This window comes from Dasypus novemcinctus, chromosome 17 (genome assembly GCF_030445035.2).
Source record: "Dasypus novemcinctus isolate mDasNov1 chromosome 17, mDasNov1.1.hap2, whole genome shotgun sequence".
In the NCBI taxonomy this organism is placed as follows: domain Eukaryota; kingdom Metazoa; phylum Chordata; class Mammalia; order Cingulata; family Dasypodidae; genus Dasypus; species Dasypus novemcinctus.
In genome coordinates this window covers 66,889,397-66,911,710 of record NC_080689.1, presented here as the reverse complement: position 1 = coordinate 66,911,710, position 22,314 = coordinate 66,889,397, and the positions used below count along the sequence as shown (strand labels likewise).

General features: G+C 38.2%; 1 protein-coding gene across 5 annotated transcripts in view; it reads right to left on the bottom strand.

Annotated features, from left to right (window-relative positions):
- ALMS1 (ALMS1 centrosome and basal body associated protein) overlaps nucleotides 1-22,314 on the bottom strand; it is a 315,125-nt gene that overhangs the window by 18,414 nt on the left and 274,397 nt on the right. The window contains exon 16 of one of the 5 annotated variants that reach the window (XR_011646196.1): nucleotides 12,580-12,673. The exons of the other annotated variants lie outside the window; for them this stretch is intronic. The gene's annotated coding sequence lies outside the window, so the exon portion shown is untranslated. The remainder of the gene's footprint in view (nucleotides 1-12,579; nucleotides 12,674-22,314) is intronic. 5 annotated transcript variants of the gene reach the window in all.

Sequence of the window (22,314 nt, the reverse complement as noted above, 5' to 3'; positions counted from 1 at the left end):
AAACAATCCAAATGTCCATCAACTGGTAAATGGATAAACAAAATATGGTGTAGCTATGTAATAGAGTGTTAGTAATAAAAAGGAGGAAACTACTGATTCATATTACAACATGGATAAACCTTGAAAATATTATGGTAAACAAAAGACACTAGATGCAAGACTATATATTGATGATTCTATTTATATGAAATGCCAGAAAAGGCAGAAAGCAGATTAGTGGTTCGTTGGGGCTGGGGGTTAGGAGTGCCAACTGATTGCAAACAGGTACAAGGGGCCTTTTTGGGGTGACACAAATGTTCTAAAATGGATTGTGGTAATAATTACACAACTCTGTAAACTTACTAAAAATAAATGAGCACAGATTAATTTTATGGTATGTAAATTTTCTTTAATAAAGCTGTTAAAAAAACTAAGGATGCAGGTACGCGAGACTGGTAATGCTACCTCTGGAAAGGAGAATTAAGTGCCTGGGGGACAAGAGTGGGAGGGACACTTGATGAAATACTCTTATAAATTTGGCATACCATGTGATTGTATTACCACTTTAACAAACGAGAACAAAACGAAATCTTATGGGGATAGGACACTGCAGTAATGATTCAATGGCTCTGGTGAGTTCAAAAGAACTAAAACAATGTTAGGCTATAGAAATGTTCTAGCCACAGAAAGGAAGATGATAAATCTGCTTTGCCAACATGCTTATCACCACCTTAAGTATAACACGCTTAAGTGCAAAAAGATGTTGCACTTGCTTTAAAAATATATCAACAAACTTAACAGATCCATGAAAACTGCCAAATTAGGAAAGAGGAATGGAAATTGCAATCTGTGATGAATGGTTCAGAGTGAAGACCCGAAAGAAAACACTTCAGGGGAGGAAGTAGAGGCCTGAGAAGTAGAAGATTAGACCAATTTTCTGTGTAGAACTAAGAACAGGGATAGGAATTCCAATCTAGTTAGATTTTGGATTTTAAAGAAAAAAAACTTTGGTCACTACAGCTTCAGACAAATGGAACGAGCTGCCCCATCAGCTTGCAGGGTGAAGTTGAAGAAGCTGAGGCTGGTGGCCGTGTTGTGCAGACACAACAGAGATGCTTGTGTCATCGTCGTGGGCAGGACCAGAACAGCTGCTACGATCTGTTCCAATCCTGAGACTGCGAACTTCCCGTACCTCCCAAAGTACACAACCAGATGTGCTATGCACCACTGGGAGTGAAAAACACAAGTTTACATCTGATTAGATAGTGAGCATAATGTTTTTGTTTGTAGTTCAAATCCCTCACTTGGATTAAGTAATTCATGTCTATAAAAAGGTAAGCATTTAAGCATTTAAAATAGAAAAAAGTTTAAAAATAAAAATTCTCTCTCTCTAAAAAAAGTATTTGATAATCTTCTGGGATGACTAAATTCAAAAGGACAGACAATAACAAGTGTTGGCTAGGATAAGTGGAAACTGGAGCCCTCAGACATTAGCGATGGGAATATAATATGTGAAGCTGCTTCAGGAAAGAAATCTCTTAGTTCCTCAAATGGTTATAGAGTTACCATATGACCCAGCATTCCATTTCTAGATGGATTCCCAACAGAAATAAAAACATACATCCACACAAAAACTTGTACACAAATGTTCATAGTTTTGTTCATAACAGCCAAAAAGTGGAAACCCAAATGTCCCTCAACCAATAAATGGATAAATAAAATGTGGTACATTCATACAAGATATCGTTTGATAATAAAAAAGTATGAAGTACTGATAGATGCTACAATGTGGATGTTAATTGAAAGAAGTCAATAACAGAAAGACCATATAACTTATGATTCATTTTATAGGAAATATCCAGAATAGGCAAATCCATAGACAGAAAGTAGATTAATGGTTTTACCTAGGGACTGGAGCAGGGGTGGGAGGTTGGTGGGAATGGGGAGTGTCTGCTGATATGTACAGGGTTTCTAAGTTATTGAGAATGTTCTAAATGTTGATTGGGGTGTTGGTTGCACAACTTGGTGAATATGCAAAAAAAACCCACTAAACTGTATACTTTAAACGGGTGAGTTATATGGTATGTTAAATATCTCCATAAAACTTTAAAAATGTGTTTATTCATGTCTGCAAAAAAATAAATGTGGATATTATGAAGTCTTCCTTGTTTGAAGAAAAAAGATTATCATGCTCCACTGCATCTATTATGCATTTCCTGTTACTGAATCAGGGACACAATAACAAAGGAAGGTAACCAACAGTGTCACTGTCATAAAATTATGGACAATCCTGGAGTATGTATTCTACAAAAATATGGACAATGGATGCTGTTGACATGTCACTACAAACATTCAAAGGCTAGAAGCAAGTGCAAACCATCAGAATCATGCCATATATTGCTGACTTCAACAGATTTACAATAATAAGATTGCACAGGCCTACTCTATTTCCCAATTTGTGGTGAGGACCTGTCATGGAATAGAATATCTTTATTTGCTTAATTTATTTAAGGTGCTATCAGCAAATGACAACAGTCCACTTTCCTTAGTTCCATGGGACAATCCTGGATATCTCCTCCAATGATCTCATCATCCCTCAGGGTCTGGGTGTGGATTAATCCACTTAGTACTCTTGCACTGGGACTTACAAGTCAATCAATGTTATCAGCTACCATGGTTTATCCTATCTGTGCATGCAGTCTAGGAGGGAGATACGTGCTACATGGCTGCTTCTGTTTTAATTTCTATTATGATGACAGCAAACTCACCTGCTGATTGCCTTATGTAACAAGAAAGTAAATGTCACCATCTCAGAGATGCTTTAGGCTTTTTGTTCACCTTCTACTTTAATTAAAATCGAGGTGAGATTTATTTCCATATTTATTGATCATATACATCATCAGCCCCAAAATTAAAAGCTATTTTCACGCGGATGCTCTGGTCTAACTTCTAGTTTAATAAATACAACTTTTCTTCATATTTTGGTCAGAATTAGTTTCCTCTTCAGATCTCTTTGACAAGGTGTCCACAGTTTACAGTTGATTTTGATATAAATTTCAAAGAACTATGTCAATTAATAGCCAAATCTTACAGACTATAAAGTCCAGCTTAAGGAAAGAAAATTAGACTTTTCTAATACATTAATTTATGGATTTTCTTATTCAAAAATATCTTGACAATGAACTATTTGGAAATAAAGTTAAACCTAATCACAGACAAAATAAATTTCATATTGATTAGAAGTTCAGATGTATTGCCCACTTCCCCACCCCTCCCAAATATTTAAAGGAAAACAAGACAATATTTTTATAATCTTGAGGCTGGGAAGACTTTTTTCTTTTTAACTTTATTTTTTAAATAATAGACTTTAAATTTAGAGCAACTGGGAAGATAGCATGAAGAAGTGAAGTTGACTATATAAAAATTGAAAAAGATATTTAATGCTTAAGAATTAACAGAAAAAAACCTTCAGATAAATATGGACAAAAGATACGAAAAGGTGATTCTCAAAAAAAAAGAAATGAGTGTCAACTCCTAAAACTTATTTATAAAATACAATTTAAAGCAACGCATTTTTCCATATATCAGATGAGCAAATATAAAAAGACTGATAATACTCAAGAGTTGGCAAGGGACTGAAGAAACCACATACCCACATACTTTGTTAGCGCTAACATAAATTAGCACAAATTTTCTGGAGGGGATGCAGACTGGTGACAGTTTTTCAATTTCTTTTGCTAGCAGTTTTCTTTTATCTACAAAATCATCCTTCTAGATTTCAAAATACATTGACCTAAAGTTGTATACAACAATCTTTCATTTTAAGAAAATGATTTCCTTGTCTGTGACTATATTCTTTTTCTCTCTTAGTCAGAATACTCAGATTGGTTTATTGTTCTTCTGAAAGAATTAAATCTTGGGGATAATTCTGGAGACTGATTTATTAGTTTATATATTTTCCATCTTCATTAATTACTTATTGTTTTGCTATTTTTTTAGTCTTTTTTCCTAACTAGAATGTTTAATTCAATTATTTTCCAATTGATCTTGCTCAACAAAGATATAATTTAAGGCTATACATTTTTCTCTAAAGTATTTCTCTTACCCTCCCCCCCACCTTGTCTGCTCCCTGTGTCCATTCGCTGTGTGTTCTTCTGTGACCGCTTCTATCCTTATTAGTGGCACCGGAATCTGTTTTTTTTGTTGCGTCATCTTGCTGTGTCAGCTCTCGGTGTGTGCGGCGCCATTCTTGGGCAGGTTGCACTTTCTTTCGTGCAGGGTGGCTCTCCTTACAGGGTGCACTCCTTGCGCATGGGGCCCCCCTATGCGGGGGACACCCGTGCGGCCCGGCACTCCTTGTGCGCATCAGCAACTGTGCATGGGCCAGCTCCAAAAGGGTCAAGGAGGCCCAGGGTTTGAACCATGGACCTCCCATGTGGTAGACGGACGCCCTATCCATTGGGCCAAGTCTGCTTCCCTATATCTAATTTTTGTAAACAATCCATGGGCATTTGGAACAACTGTGGATGTTGTGATCTGGGAATGAAGTTTTATATGGATATTTTAAATCAAGCTTAACACTGCTACTGAAATCTTCCATATATGTATTTTTACTATGTGATGTTAAATTCTGAGAAATGCATATTAAAGCACCCCACTCTTATTGTACTTTTGTCACATTCTATATTGTAATTATGTTTGGATGCATGAACTAATGAATACATTCTCATTGAAAGCATGGCTTTCATTTGGAAGTCTCTAAAATAATCTCCTTTCTTGCAAATTAAGTGTGGTGGATGTGATGTGTATCAATAAATTAATTTGTTTAAAATAAATAAATAAAAAAGTGGTAGACAGGGCAGAAGCTCAAGACAAGGACCCAATGTCTGAAAAACTTATCTTCCCTTGGTACAGAGACTTCCAATCTTCTGGCATAAACTAGAAATTATTGGTAGAGAAGTAGAGCAAGAGGAATTCTCATGCATTGCAGGTAGGAATGTAGACTGGAGAGTGACTTGGTACTAATTAAGGAAATAAAGTATACACATAACCTGTGATGCAGCAATTCCACTTCTGGGTATGTACATCAAAGACAGACTCACACAGGTCCACAAGGGGATATGGACAAGGACAAGGATTTGCATTGGACCCTTATTTGTGGTTCTGGGGGTTGACAGCAACCTGGGTGGCTAGCACAGGGAAAGTGCATAGGTAAACTGTGGAAGACATACAGAAAACTGTATTAGATGTACCTATAGCAATGTAGATGAATCATAAAAATATAATGCTTAGAGAAAATAAGAAAAAATGATGGCCTATACCTTTCACATCCATTGAAAATACATGCACACATACAAAATACACACTTTGTAAGAATTCATGTAAACCAAATGATATTAACATAAAAGGATCAGTTGCCTATAGGGGGATAGGAATGGGGATGGGCTATGGGGATATAATTTTAAAGAGAGGAGCCATGAACTGAAAACACATTAAACAAAACTACTTTATATTAGAATAAAAACATCTTGTTTATAATACTTTCCCAATCCTATTCTTTCACTATACTTATAAAAGGATTCACTATGACTAGAACTGGATTTCAGTCTAGTCTTGTAGGCAGAAACTAGGAAACAATGAGTAGCTCGAGAATTCTCCTTCCTAGCTTATAACATCTTCCTAGCTTATAACTAACATCTCGTGCTTGCTTGATCAGTCTCGCCTACTTCACTCTTATTAATGCTAAGCAAAACCAACATTAATGGTTTATCAGAAAATACATGCTGTTTGTAAAAAAAAAAAAACAAAACTAAACCAAAACATCCTTTTCCAGTCATATAGACATAAGCTTCTATTTTATTTGGGATTATAATTGTTATGTTAGCTTTGCTATTTTGCTTTTTTCCTCTTAAAATATAATGTAATTTATCTTTGGGGTCCAAGATACTGCTTTTGACTTCTAACTTCTTTCCATATATGGTGTTATTGTAAAAGACTTATATGAAATCAGTCTGTGTTATAAAAATGTAAGAAATATTGGTAAACATTTAATTGAACACTGCTAAAGCTCTCATTTTATTCTTTTCATGGAAGTCTCTGGTAGTCAGCTTGTACTGTTCACCCAGCTGCTGTTTCAAAATATGGACAACTGGAAGTAAAGACAGGTAAAAAAAAACACAGAGAAGTCATTTGCTTTCTTTAGCTTTTTTTCCTCCATACACAAAAACTGATAATCTTGACATTTTTCTTTTTTTTTTTTAACTGACAAACTACATCTCCTTCTACCCTCAAGAAGACACAGAGAAAAAGAGATGGGGAAGGGCAAATGGAAAGAAAGAGAGAGAAAACACACAGAGACAAAGCACAGAGGCAAGCACAGCAAGAATTTGAAAGAACAGGGTGGGGTGGGAAGGGGAGTAAGACTCAGAAAAAAAAAGACACAGGAGTGACAGTGAGAAGAGGAGAACACAGGTGCATATTTGCAGGTGATCAGAGGCACAAAGAACACAAACCAGCAGGGAGAAGAAAGAGCTGGAAATTCAGGGATGGAGGGTAAGACTACACAGAGAGAAGGGCAGAAGGAATGAGTCAAAGAAAGAATAAGTGTCATCAAAGCAAGGAGGAAGGAATGGACAGGCAACTACAGTTATCCCTCATGTTAACTATTAAACCTTCAAAATATATCATGAGGAAAAAAATGCCTTGGGTAGACATGTCAGGAAAAAAAGCACTGACAACTAATGAAACCTGAGTTAAAGACAATAAAGGCAGTTCAAAAAGGAAGAAATAGGGAAGCGGATGTGGCTCAACTGATAGAGCATCCACATACCATATAGGAGGTCCAGGGTTTGAACCCAGGGCCTCCTGGCCTGTGTGGTGAGCTGGCCCACGTGTAGTGCTGCCGTGCAAGAAGTTTGCCCTGCAAGGAGAGCCCCACCGCACGATAAAAGCGCAGCCTGCCCAGGAGTGGTGCCGCACACATGGAGAGCTAATGCAGCAAGATGACACAACAAAAAGAGACACAGATTCCTGGTGCTGCCGAGAATGCAAGCAGACACAGAAGAATACACAGTGAATGGACACAAGAGAGCAGACAACGGGGGTGGGGGTGGGGGGCAGAAATAAATAAAATAAATCTTTAGAAAAAAAGGAAGAAATATATATGGCCAATGAATATACAAAAGAAAATAAAAATCTGGTGGGTTTCTGGCCTATCAGATTGGCAAATGTTAACAAGAATGCTACTGCCAAATGTCTGACCTAAGTATTATTGTACATTATTGGCTCAACCTCCAAACAATTTAGCAGCATGGATTAAAATTTTTAATGTGCACACTTGGTAATTCAGCAATTTTGCACTCAGAAATGTATTTCAAGGAAATAGGAAAAGTCATGAAGTGGTAACAAGAATATTCATCAAAGTGCAGATTATGATAAAAACTCAAAATAATCTAAACAGTTGACATTAGGGAACTAATTAGATGAATAATACTAGAGTTACACAATGGAATCCACAAAGCCATTAAAATAAAAATATGTATCTATATTTATTGACATACAAAGAGGTCTTTGATGTATTAAGTGAAAAGAATAGTTTCAAAACAATACACATGGGAGCGGGTTGAGTGCCTGCTTCCCATATACGAGGTTCCATGTTCAATCCCTGGTACCTCTTAAAAAAAGAAAATACACATGATATGGTTTCATAAAATATAAACCTGGAAGGTTATATGTTAAAATGTTAATCAATTATGTCAGGATGGTAAGAATTCTGGGTGATTTTCAGGTCTTTACATTTTCTGTTGTTTGAATTCTTAGTTATCTTTACACCTTTATACTCAATAAAAGAGAGACATTTGTTTTTGACAAAAATATATGGCAGTAAAGAGAAGAGAAAGACATAGCATCAGCAGGAACTATTGTGACTTTCCATGCCCATGATGAATTAAAACTTAAGCAAGGTTCTAGTTGAGAAGTCAACAGAAAAGGAGAAATTGAATTTAAAAAGAGATAAACCTAGAAAATAGACACATAAAATCCTAAAATAGACTTTAGGAAATATGATAGTATAGAGATAGGCCTAATGACACTTCTTTAGTAACTGAAAGATATAAACCAACAAAAGCAAAAAAGGAATATTCAGAATCCAGGGAAAGGCTCAGCTTATACCACAAACTTCCAGAAATGTTTCTAGAGAAACAAATGGGACTAAATTTAAGGAGCCATCACAAAGTTTCTCCTACACAAAGGACCACACAGAAGAGAGAAAGGTAAGTCAACTAAACTCAGAATGTCCCATTTGATAGAAAAGGGGCTGAGGTAATAAGTGGCTCAGGAGAAAGAGATAAAGGTCCCACTTGAAAATATGGTCACCCCCCCACCATCCCCGCCCCCTGCCCCAAGCCTTGTCCCCGTGAAAAGAGAGCACTTCTGCCCTAGCCAGAATGAAGATTTACTCTATATCACCCCCTGGCAGGAAGAAGTCAGGAAAAAGGTCTGTGAAATAATCTCTTAAGTATGATTATCTTCGCTGCAATACAAAGACTTGCAAGAAAAAAAGGCCATTGCTATATCACTGCCCATAAGGCAATGCCACCAAAGCAGCCACCAGCTGACTCTAAAGAAGCACAATAACAGAAACCCAAGGGCATATCTCCACAGAACTAGATAGTTCCTTTCCTCATTCCCACACTTGTTAGGGGGTTTTTAACACAATTATAGAGAAAAATATCACTTATTGTTGCTGTCTAGAGCCCTAGAATTAACCTACTGCCTCTCTGGCTTTCTCAGACTCTGATGGGCAAATAAAATAAAAATAAAAGCCATTCACAATTAGCTCTCAAGCTCAGTCCTGGGAAGAGGATTCAAACAATACTTTGTAAACAGTAAGACAGAATTTATCCACTTTACTAAGGGGCAAGTAAATGGCTTCCACAAAACTAAAGACAAAAGATAGGTAATCTGAGAACAAAAGAGAAGGACCTTAGTAAAAACTCTACAGTATTAAAGTGGAAGAAAAGAAGGGGAAGAGGAAGAATTTATGTTGTAAGAAGGCTTACCCATTTTATTCAATAAATAAATTCACTTTCAAGAAAATAAAAAAGAATATGGACCTAATTAAATAGATTCAGAATAAACTAAGACAGTAGAGAGAGATTAAAAGGTAGAAGATTAAATGGACACATTTAAAAAAATAATTACTAAGTATCTGCTCTGCATCAAGAACCAACACTAGGAACTAAGGAAGAAAACCGAGGACAAAAAATAATACCACTCACGAAGCAGATGTGGCTCAAGCAACTGGGCTCCCATCTACCATACAGGAAGTCCAGAGTTTGATATCCAGGGCCTCCTGGTGCAGGCAAGTTGGCCTGTGTAGCGAGCTGGCCTACGCAGAGTACCGTGTACTGCATTGGCCGCAGGAGTGCTGGCCAATGCAGAGCGATAACACAGCAAGATGATGCAACAAAAGGAGACACAGGGAAACGGACTTGGCCCAGTGGATAGGGTGTCCGTCTACCACATGGGAGGTCCAGGGTTCAAACCCCAGGCCTCCTTAACCCATGTGGAGCTGGCCCACATGCAGTGCTGATGGGTGCAAGGAGTGCCGTGCCACGCAGGGGTGTCCCTGCGTGGGGGAGCCCCATGCGCAAGGAGTGCACCCTGTAAGGAGAGCCGCCCAGCGTGAAAGAAAGTTCAGCCTGCCCAGGAATGGCGCCACACACATGGAGAGCTGACACAACAAGATGATGCAACAGAAAGAAACACAGATTCCCATGTCGCTGACAACAACAGAAGCGGACAAAGAAGATGCAACAAATAGACACAGAGAACAGATAACCGAGGTGGGGGGGAAGGGGAGAGAAATCAATCAATCAATCAATCTTTAAAACAAAAACAGACAGCTATAGAACACACATCCAATAACAGGGAAATTTATCTGTGAATACATATATTAAAAGAATGTCCTCAAGTCTGTAAGTTCAGCTTATACCAAAAGAAACAAGAAAAAGAGCAAACTAAACCTAAAGCAAACAGAAGGAGAGAATAAAGATTAGAATGGAATGAAATGAAATAATTAGAAAAAAGGAGAAAAACCAATGAAATCAAAAGTTCTTTCTCTGTAAATATCATCAAAATTGACAAACTTTTAGCTAGACTGACTATAAAAAAAAAATACTCTAATTTCTAAAACTAAGAATGAATGGAGAGGAGTTGGATGCTTCCATGGTGACTGAGTCAGCAAATTGTTCCTAATTCAGGTTCTTGGATTTGGATTTGGGGTTTAGGGAATATGGGATGCCTCGCCCTTTAAACTTTGCACTGCTGGGAAGAGGAAAGGCTGGATCACACACCTGTGTGTGGCTGGAGAGCAGCTGTTGTCTGGGGAAGCTCCAGGCTGAGGAAGTATTGGCAGTTGCCATCAACCACCAGGCTGTAGCTATTCTCCCTGAAATTTAAGATTCGGAGTGGTGAGAGACTCCAGATTTGAGCATTATCATTCCTGCAGCTCATGAGCAGTTCCCTCTTTGTGAAATGGGGGTAACACCTACACAGAGCTCTATGATAAGCTCGAATGAAATAATAAATGCAAGTGTAGATTAAAAAAAAAAAAAAGAATGAAGGGATATTATTACTGACCAAGCAGAAATAAAAAGTATTATAAAAGGAAGGGGGTGTAGGTCAGTGGTTGCACACCTGCTTCCCATGTACAAGGTCCCGGGTTCAATCCCTGGTACCTCTTTAAAAAAATGTATTATAAGAGAATACTTTGAACAATTCTATGTCAACAAATGAGATAATTTAGATGAAATGGGTGTTTCTAGAAACACACAAACTATTATAACTGACTCAAGAAGAAACAGAAAATCTGAATAGACCTATATTTGAGTAGAGATTTAATGAGTAATAAAAAAATTTCCCACAAAGAAAAGCCAAGGACCAATCTTCACTGTTGAATTCTACTAAACATTTAAAGACTTAACATCAATTCTTCACACAAACTCTTCCAAAAAATAGAAGAGGGAACACTTCCAAACTATTTTATGAGACCAATAATACCCTGATACCAAAATCAAAGACATCACAAGAAAACCACAGACAAATATCCTTGAAGAATATAGATGTAAAGGTCCTCTATAAAATACTAGCAAACCAAATTATGCAGCATATAAGAAGGGATAAACCTAACTACCCAGTGAGATTTAGCCCAGGAATGCAAGGATGGCTTACCTATCGTATATATATATATATATATATTTTAAAGATTTATTTGTTTATTTACTCCTCTCCCCTTCCCCCCCTCCCCCAGTTGTCTGTTCTCTGTGTCTATTTGCTGTGTCTTCTTTGTCCACTTCTGTTGTTGTCAATGGCATGTTGCATCATCTTGTTGTGTCAGCTCTCCGTGTGTGTGGCACCATTCCTGGGCAGGCTGCACTTTGTTTCATGCTGGGCGGCTCTCCTTACAGGGCGCACTCCTCGCGCATGGGGCTCCCCTACGCGGGGGACACCCCTGCGTGGCACGGCACTCCTTGCGTGCATCAGCACTGTGCATGGGCCAGCTCCACACAGGTCGATGAGGCCCGGGGTTTGAACCGCGGACCTCCCATGTGGTAGACGGACGCCCTAACCACTGGGCCAAGTCCGCCACCTCACCTATCAATATTGATCAATGTAATACACCATATTAACATGATAAAGAGGGAAAACTTATGATCATCTCAATAATACAAAAGCTTTTTATGAAAACAAAACAACAAAACAGTAAAAAACTAGGAAGGAAAAGGAACGTCCTCAACCTGATAAAGAGCATCAAGGAAAAACTCACAGCTAACAACATACTTACTGACTAAAAAGCTTTACACTAAAGATCAGGAGCAAGACAAGGATATCCATTTTCACTTTTGCTCAACACAATACTGAAGGTTCTAGCCAAGGCAATCAGGTTAAAAAAAAAAAAAAAAGCAATAAACGACATGAGATTGGAAAGGAAAAAGTAAAACTATTTCTACAGTAGATGACCTAATATTATATAGAGAAAATCATAAAAATACACATGCACACTATATGAGTTTATAAAAGAGATCAGCAAGGTTGCAGGAATGAAGATAAATATTAAAAAATCAGTTTTATTTCTACACACTAGCAATGGACAATTTGAAAATAAGTCAACAACCCTATAGCATCAGTAAGAATAAAATCCTTAGGAATAAATTTATCAAAAGAAATGCTGAATTACAAAGGAATGAAAAATACAGACATCACTGAAATAAATTAAAGAAGACCCAAATAAGTAGACATATACCATGTTCATGGATTGGAAGACATAATATCGTTAATATGGCAATGCTCACAATTATCACAGATTCAATGCAATCTATCAAAACTCAAATTGTGCTTTTTAGCAGAAATTGACATGTTGATCCTAAAATTCCTAAGACCCCAAAATAGCCAAAACAATCTTGAAAAAGAACTAAGTTGGAGGATTCACACTGCTCAATTTCAAAACTTACCACAAAGCTATAGTAATTAAGACTTGTGGAAATGGAATAAGGACAGACATATAGATCAAGAGAATAGAGTACAGAAATAAATCCTTACCTTTATGATGAACTGCTTTTGACAATGGTGCCCAGACAATTCAATGGGGGAAACAACAGTCTTTTCAACAAATTGTGCTGGGATAAGACGATACCTACATGCCAAAAAAATGAAGTTGGACCCTCACAACATGCCATATAAGCAAATCACATCAAAATGGATCAGAGGGAAGTGGACTTGGCTCAATAAATAGCACGTCTGCCTACCACATGGTAGGTCCACGGTTCAAACCTAGGGCCTCCTGACCCGTGTGGTAAGCTGGCCCACACACAGTGCTGATGTGTGCAAGGAGTGCTGTGCCACAGAGGGGTGTACCCCGTGTACGGGAACCCCACATGCGAGGAGTGTGCCCTGTAAGGAAAGCTGCCCCATGCAAAAGAAAGTCCAGCCTGCCCAGGAGTGGCCCTGCACACATGAAGAGCTGATGTAGCAAGATGACACAACAAAAAGAGACAGATTCCTGGTGCCGCTGACAAGATACAAGCGGACACAGAAGAACACACAGTGAATGGACAGAGAGAGCCGACAACTGGGGGGGTGGAGGGGAAGGGGAGAGACTAAAAATAAATCTTAAAAACAAACAACAAAAAAATGGATCAAAGACCTAAATATAAGAGCTAAAGATATGACTTGTAGAAAAAAGAGCAAATTTTTGTTACCATGGGTTAGACAACAGTTTCTTAGATAAGACACAAAATGCAAATCTATAGGGACAGAAAGTAGATTAGTGGTTACTGGAAGTTGAAAGAAGGGGGAAAGATAAGGAATGACTGCTAACGGGTGCAGGATTTCTTTTAGGATTGAAAAAATTTTCTGGAATTAGATGGTAGTGATGGCTGTTCAATTTTGTAAATTAAAACCCACTAAATTATACACTGTAAATGGGTGAACTGTGTGGTGAGTTGTACCTTTCAATATAGAATTTTTATTTTTATTTATTTTTTAAAGATTTATTTCTCTCTCCTCCCCCCACCCCAGTTGTCTGTTTCTATGTCTATTTGCTGCGTGTTCTTTGTCTGCTTCTGTTGTTGTCAGCGGCACGGGAATCTGTGTTTCTTTTTGTTGCGTCATCTTGTTGTGTCAGCTCTCCATGTGTGCGGTGCCATTTCTGGGCAGGCTGCACTTTCTTTTGCACTGGGCGGCTTTCCTTATGGGGTGCACTCCTTGCGCGTGGGGCTACCCTGCGCGGGGGCACCCCTGCGTGGCAGGGCACTCCTTGCACACATCATCACTGTGCATGGGTCAGCTCCACACGGGTCAAGGAGGCCCGGTGTTTGAACTGCAGACCTCCCATGTGGTAGACGGACGCCCTAACCACTGGGCCAAGTCTGTTTCCCTCAATATAAAATTAATATTGACCAACACTAGACATACCCTAGCAAGCTAATTAACCTTATAATTTAAAAATCAATAAGGTTGCTTATATTGTCTTTGAGCTTGACTAGCATATCCTCCATTCCTCACTCCTAACCAACAGGAACTAACTACGGAAAATGGAACCTTCACCCGTTCTCACATTTGCTGCTGCTTTAAACTATTAAAATGGAATTTTCTTTCTTTGCAGAAACAAGGCTTACCTCTCCTACCTTCCAACTGGACAGACTTATGCTCACTAGCCTACATTGCTCCCTCCATATCTTATGGACCTGCCAACCTAGCTCTCTCATTCTCTGTGTTCTTAACCTTTCCTGGCTCATACCACTTTTAGGTCCACTCTCAACCTTTCTCTTTAGTCTCCTACAGGTCCTTTTGTTTTTAAAGCCCCGGCCAGGTTTACCTCTTTTAGATTGGATGCTTTACAAAGCAAATGAATGATCATGCAAGGATGCCAGCCAGTTCCAATCACTGTCCCAAGAGTATCTCCCCACAGCCTCAGTAGAATAGCCATAGAGTTTTACACCCTGCCAGAGAGGGACTACTGCCCCTAACCAGCAGGAAGCAGCTACAGAAAAATGACCATTTGAGGAAGTGGATGTGGCTCAACTGATAGAGCGTCCACCTACCATACAGGAGGTCCAAGGTTCGGTACCCAGGGCCTCCTGACTCGTGTGGTGAGATGGCCCACACGCAGTTCTGCTGCATGCAAGGAGTGCCATGCCATGCAGGGGTGTCCCCTGCATAGGGGAGCCCAACATGCAAGGAGTGCGTCCTGCAAGGAGAGCTGCCCCATGCGATAAAAGCACAGCCCACCCAGGAGTGGTACCGCACACACAGAGCGCTGACACAGCAAGATGATGCAACAAAAAGACACCGATTCCTGGTGTTGCTGACAAGAATGCAAGCGCTGAAAAAAATCAGCTTACCTTTATTTTCTCTGACTTCTAACTGAAAGCTAGCATTTCCTTCATGTATGAATGTATGCAATAAATAAATAAATTTCACCCAAAAAAAAAAAAAGAATGCAAGCGGACACAGAAAAACACACAGCGAATGGACAGAGAGAACAGAAAACGGGGGCGGGGGCGGGGGGGGGTGGCAAGGGGAGAGAAATAAATCTTTAAAAAAAAAAGAAAAAAATCTAGGGAGTAGGTATAGCTCAGGTGGCTGAGCACCTTCATGTACGAGGTCCTGGGTTCAATCCCTGTGTACCTCCTAAAAAAAAAAATCTAGTCAACCAATAAAATTACTTAAATTAACAAATTCAAAAATAGTTAATGAAAAGACTCATGGTGATTAACCTTATATTTATTTTATTATTATTTTTAGAATGTACCGGGGATTGAATTGGGACCTCGTACATGGGAAGCAGGCACTCAAACCACTGAGCTACAACTGCTCTCCTTCCCTATATTTAAAAACATAAGTTACATAAAATTGGTGATTTTGCTTATAAATAGAAGTAAAATGTTATAATTCTTGAAAGTAAAGCTAGTCAATGCAGTAACAGCAGTACTAAAATGAACTGGGACAAAATTCACAAAATACGAAGACTGATAAATTGGAGAAGTATGTATGAGTGGGGGTGGGGTGAGGAGTAAGAGGGTGAAGTAGGACAAGTATAACCAGCTATTTAATTTTCATATCATGGAGTTAACAGATTCTATTTCATATCTTAAGGGAGACAGCTTGAGAAATTAGTTTAAACATATTAATTTAGAGTACGTGGGTGCTAAATTATCAGAAAAAGAACTCAAAGAAAACCAATCATGTAGCAAAAAATAAAAAGGATTAGAAATAGCAAGAAAGAACTGAATGATAGGAAAGATGGTAAAGTTTAAACCAAACATATTTGTTAAACAACAAAGAACTTAGGTGGAATAAATTTATGTCAAAAGAAAACCCTAATATTGAGTGGCAAAAAAGTTAAGTTCAGTTTGAAACTTCTTGCAACTAAGCAATGTAACTTAGAAAACTTAAAAACAAATGGGCAAAGAGCAACTGTGCAAATGAAGTGACGTCAAAGGCAAAATGTGTTAAAAATGTAAATGATTTATGATACAATTCACAGTGAATAAAATACTATCATGTATATTTACGTACCAGGTAAAAAGTTAAAATATTCATAAACTTTCAGTTACCACAAGGATAAAACAATCTTTAAATACACTCCATGAGGTCCTGAACAGATCAAGGAAATCAATATTCAAGAGAGTATATAATTAATGTAATTAATAAAAGTGAGTTACTAGAAATTATTAGAATACTATAATAACCTATACAGAGATTCTACTTACTTTTTAACACCTATGGAACACTTAATCAAATATTAAGTCAAAAAGAAAAATTTCTTTTCTTAAAACAGAAATAGTGTATAGATTCTGATCACACTACATTAAAATCACAAATTGGTAAGTAGTGACAATAAATCCAACCTTATGGAAACAGAACAACAACAACAAAAAACCTCCCCTAAATTCATCTTGGGTCTAACAGGAAACCCAAAGCTGTAATTTAAATTCACCATAGGTAAAAATCTATTGGATATATGTCTGGTTCCCAAATTGAGGATTCAGAGAGCTAGATATAGCATTGCTCCCATCCTTGAAACAACAGAGTGTACGAACTGCAAATTTATGACTTTTCTTGAAGCCATCAAAAAGTTGAGGTCAGAGGGAAGCCAACTGGTCAAAATCTAAGGAAAGCGTGCTGCCTACAGGAGAGGGAGAGGAGACATGGTACCAGATTAACTAGAGATGCAACTGGACACCAGTAAGAAGAGTTCAGCTAGGCTGGAGTCTTGGCTGGGTGGTGAAGCCAAGAGTATACTGGCAAGAGTATGAAACCTTTGGGGGCTACAGAAATTGGGGAGTCCACACTCTCTTGCAGGCTGTTTCTCCATGAACTCCATCAGGAAAAAGACTAAAGAGTTTAAAGAAAGCATCCATCAAAGTACAGACCAGGGTAGAAGAATCATAGTTGTTGTGGGAGGGGCACAAAATTACTGGGAGTGATGTCAGTGAACATGGTGGGGTAGGGACCTCCAGGGGTCCCTCCCTCTCCAGAAATACTGAATACCCTGGCAAAACCCATCAGAATCAACCTCATTGGAACTTGGCAAAACAGTCAAAGATTTGTATAGCAACCAAGCAAATGCTTAACCAAGTGAAATATCACTGAAAAAATGTAGGACAGCTTTATGGAGATTTAATTTAGCCTTACCCCCAACCCCTCCCCGGGGCTGTGGTCTTGAAGACAGTAGCCTATATTCCTGGTAGGGGTAACTGGTCTCAGGGAGAACAGAGTGGATCTTGTTCCCAAGGAATTCTATTTGTTTTGACCTGTATGAGGGTTCTGAAGGACTGATATAAGGACGTTGATTTTATTTTGCCTAAAATGGAACTAAGGATGGAGAAGAGGTTTTGTAAAAGGTGTTCTTTGGGAATACTGAAAACTAAAGGAAGAAGCCACTGCTGTCTAGGGCAAATAATAATAGCTGAGGCAAATAACAGTGATATTGAAATATGAGGAGAAAATCAATAAGATTCTTGGAGGAATAAGGGGTTTTAAAATTTTTCACATATGCTGGGGAAAACAGAAAGCAATGCCCGTGACCAGGAAAGTATATGTGCATAGAAAAGACCTGCGAAGACCATAATCTTTTAATGCTGATAATTAGGCTCAGTACAAGTAGCCAAGAACTGAAGGCTAGGGCAGAGTTGTAAACAGCCTGGCTAAAAGTGCCCCACCATAGAAAATCTGCAAAAACTAGAAATGTTTCTGTTTTTCTTTTTCGGCTCCAGGCATTTAAGAGAATCTGTCAAACAATTAGCTGACTACTAAACTAAAAGAGAAATACAGGATTGATAAAGAATATACAGAACAGTTTAGAAAAGTCATTAAACAAACAACTTTGACCCACAACGAACAGTAACAACAAACTCTGGGGAAGGTAGGGGGAATCCTAATTTCCAGAATTATCACATTATATTATTTTAAAGGCCTGGTCTTTCCAAAAAATTATGAGGTATGCAAAGAAACAAAAAGCATTGCCCATTCACAGGATGAAAGGAAATGAAGAGAAACTGACCCTGAAGCAGTAAAGATATGGGACTTATTAGACAAAGACTTTAAATCAATTGTCATAAATATGCTCAGAGAGCTAAAGGAAATCATGCACAAAGAAGTAAAGGAAACCACGAGACCAATGTCTCACAACGAGAGGGTAACAATATAGATGCAAATTATAAAAAGGAACCAAACAAAATCCAGAGCAGAGAAGTACAATAACTGAAATGCAAACTTCTTGAGAAAGAAGAAAGGAGTGAATATGAAGAGAGGTCAAATTAAATAATCTAGTCTGAGGCACAAAAAGAAAAAAGAATGAAAAAAAAAAAAACCTGAACAAAGACTAAGGGGTTTGTGGGACACTATTAAGCATAGCAATAAATACATAAAGGAAGCCCCAGAAGGAGAGGAAAGGGGCAGAAAGAACATTTTAAGAAATAATGGTCAGAAACCCCTCAAATTTGATAAGACATAAATAAATGTACACATCTAAGAAGCTCAGTGAACTCTCAAACAGGATAACTCAAAGAGATCCATACAAGACACATTATAATCAAACTGTTGAGAACCAAAGATAAAGAATCTCGAAAGCAGCAAGACCAAAGTGCAGAAGGAATCCTCAATAAGATTAATAGTTGATTTCTTGTTAGAAATCATGGAGCAACAGACAGTAGGACAACATATTTAAAATGATGAATGGAAAAAACTGTAAACCAAGCATTCATTATCCAGCAAAACTATCCTTTAAAAATTATGACATCCTAGATAAAAGCTAAGGAATTATTATTATTATTATTATATATTTTTACTAGTAGATCTGTCTTACAAGAAATGCTAAAGGGAGTCCTTCAGGCTAAAATGAAAGTACACTAGACAATAACTTGAAGTCATACAAAGAAACAGAGAACAATGGTAAAGGAAATTATGTAGATAAACATAAATGTCAGTATTATTGTATAAAAGATTTGTAACTGCTCTTTCTTTCCTATATGATTTTAATGACAAATGCATAACATGACTATAAATGTATGGTTTAAAATATAAATGGGCAGACAATCTAAACATGTAACAATAACACTATAAAAAGAGAGGGATGGAGATATATAGGAGTAGAATTTTTGTATGCTATTGAAGCTAAGTTGGTATTATTTCACTGTTATAAGCTTAAGATGTTAATTGTAATCCCCAAACTAAGAAAACAACTGAAAAATATACGGAAAGGGAAATCAAAAAGTATACTACAAAAATCAGTTAAAACTCAAAAGAGGTAGTAATGGAGGAAGTGAGGGACAAAAAAGATAACAGCAAGATGGCAGAAGTCCCTCCTGATCAATAATTACTTAAAATGTATATTAATTAAACTCACTAATTAGAAGGCAGAGAATGGCAAAATGGAAAAAAACCATGGTCCATCTATGTAATGTCTATAGAAGAATCACTTTGTTCTAAAGATGCAAAGGGTAAAAGGAAAAGTATGGAAAAAGACATTCTACATAAATAGTAAGCAAAAGAGAGATGGATTGGTTATATTAAATCTGACAAAAGAGAATTTTAAGTTAAACATTATTACCAGAGACAAAGAAGGACATTATATAGTGATAAAAGATCAATCCTCAAGAATACATCAAAGGGAAGCGGACTTGGCTGAACGGATAGAGCGTCCACCTATCACATGGGAGGTCCACGGTTCAAACCCAGGGCCTCCATGACCCATGTGGATCTGGCCTGTGCGCAGTGCTGACATGCGCAAGGAATGCCGTGCCATGCAGGGGTGTCTCCTGCGTAGGGGAGACCCACATGCAAGAAGTGCGCTCTGTAAGGAGAGCTGCTCAGCGCGAAAGAAAAGTCCAACTGCCCAGGAGTGGCACCACACACACAGAGAGCTGATGCAGAAAGATGATGCAACAAAAAGAGACACAGATTTCCGGTGCTGCTGACAAAAGTAGAAGTGGACACAGAAGAACACACAGCAAATGGACACAAAGAACAGACAACTGGGGAAGTGAGGAGGGGAGAGAAATTAAAAAAAAAAAAAGAAGACATCATAATATAAACATATATGAGCCTAAAAACAGAGCCTCCAAATATATGAAGCAAAAATTGACAGAATGAAAAGAAAAATAGATAAATCAACAATAGTTAGAGGCTTTAATAGTCCACTTTCAAAAGACTATTCAAAAGACAACTAGACAGAAGACCAATAAGAAAACAGAGGACTTGAACAATACTATATCCACATACAGAAGAATGAAATTGGATCGTTACCTCAGAACATATACAAAAATTAACACAAAATGGATAAAAGACCTAAATGTTAGAGGTAAAACTATAAAACTGAAAAATTATAGGGGTAAATTTTCATGAACCTGTATTTGCAATGGTTTCTTAAATATACACCAAAAGCATGAGCAACAAAAGAAAAACTGGATAAAATAGACTACTTAAAAATTTAAAATGTAGTGCATTAAAGGACAATACCAAAAGTGTGAAAAGAGAAGAAAATATTTTCAAATTACATATCTCATAAACATATAGTTCCCAGTACAAAGAACTCTTATGATTCAATTGTAAGCATTCAAAAACAAATTAAACAACAAAGACAGGGAAGCAGATTTGGCCCAGCTGATGGGGCGTCCGCCTACCACATGGGAAGTTCAAGGTTCAAACCCAGGGCCTCCTGACCTGTGTGGTGAGCTGGCCCATGCGCAGTGCTGATGCACACAAGGAGTGCCCGCTGTGTATGGGAGCCCCACACGTAAGGAATGCGCCCCAAAAGGAGAGCTGCCCAGCATGAAAAAAGTGCAGCCTACCCAGGAATGGCGCTGCATACATGGAGAGCTAATGCAGCAACATGACGCAACAAAACGAGACACAGATTCCGGGTGCCGCCGACAAGAACGCAAGCGGACACAGAAGAACACACAGCGAATGGACAGAGAGCAGACAACCGGGGGGTGGAGGAGGGGGAAAGAAAAAGAAAAAAAAAAGACAAACAACCCAATTAAAACGTTGTCAAAATACTTGAATAGGGAAACAGACTTTGGCCCAGTGGTTAGGGCGTCCGTCTACCACATGAGAGGTACGCAGTTCAAGCCCCGGGCCTCCTTGACCCGTGTGGAGCTGGCCCATGCACAGTACTGATGCGCGCAAGGAGTGCCCTACTACACAGGGGTGTCCCCCGCGTAGGGGAGCCCCACGCGCAAGGAGTGCACCCATAAGGAGAGCCGCCCAGCGCGAAGGAGCAGCCTGCCGAGGAATGGTGCGGCCCACACTTCCCGTGCCGCTGACGACAACAGAAGCGGACAAAGAAACAAGACGCAGCAAAAAGACACAGAAAATAGACAACTGGGGGAGGGGAGGGGAATTAAATAAATAAAAATAAATCTTAAAAAAAAAGAACAAAAAACACTTGAATAGACATTTCTCTAATACACACACACATATACCTACACATGGCCAACATCACATTAAAAGATGCTCAACATTATTAGTCATTAGGGAAATGCAAATCAAAACCACAATGAGATACAGTTTCACATCCACCTAATGGCCCTAATTAAAAAAGAAAACAACCTGTAAATAATATGTGTAGGTGAATGTGGAGAAATTGAATCCCTAATAAACTACTGGCAAGACTGCAAAGTGGTATAGCCTGTGGAAAACAGCTTGGCATTTCCTTAATAAATTATACACAGAAAATATATATGGCCCAGCAATTCCACACTTAACTATATACCCCAAATAAATGAAAACAGGTGTTCAAATAAAAATTTGTATATGAATGTTCCTCATACAACTTATGTTGTGAACAAAATGTACATCCTTAAGAAGGAATAGTATTCAGCCACAAAAAAGAATTAAGAACTGATACATGCTACTACAGGGATGAACCTTGAAAACATAGTGCTAAGTGAAAGAAGCCAGACATGAAAGGTCATAAATAGTATGATTCCATTTATATAAAATAACCAGAATAGGCAAATTGAGACAGAAAGCAGATTAATGGTTGCCAGGGGTTGGGAAATCTGGGTATATGCCCTCCACAAATGTTCCTAATCATCCCATTACCACCCCTAGCTAAAAACAGAAGTATAACCATTCCCTTATGAACACATGCTACCCAGTTTCTAACTAAAATAGGACTAAAGAGTAATGATTTATAAAGACTAAATTAATTGTTTTAGGGACACATGTAAAAAAAATTGAACGGTTTTAGCACTAATAATCCTAAATAGAAAATCAATTCATTAAATTCAACTAATTTATATTGCAAACTTCATCAGGAGGTTA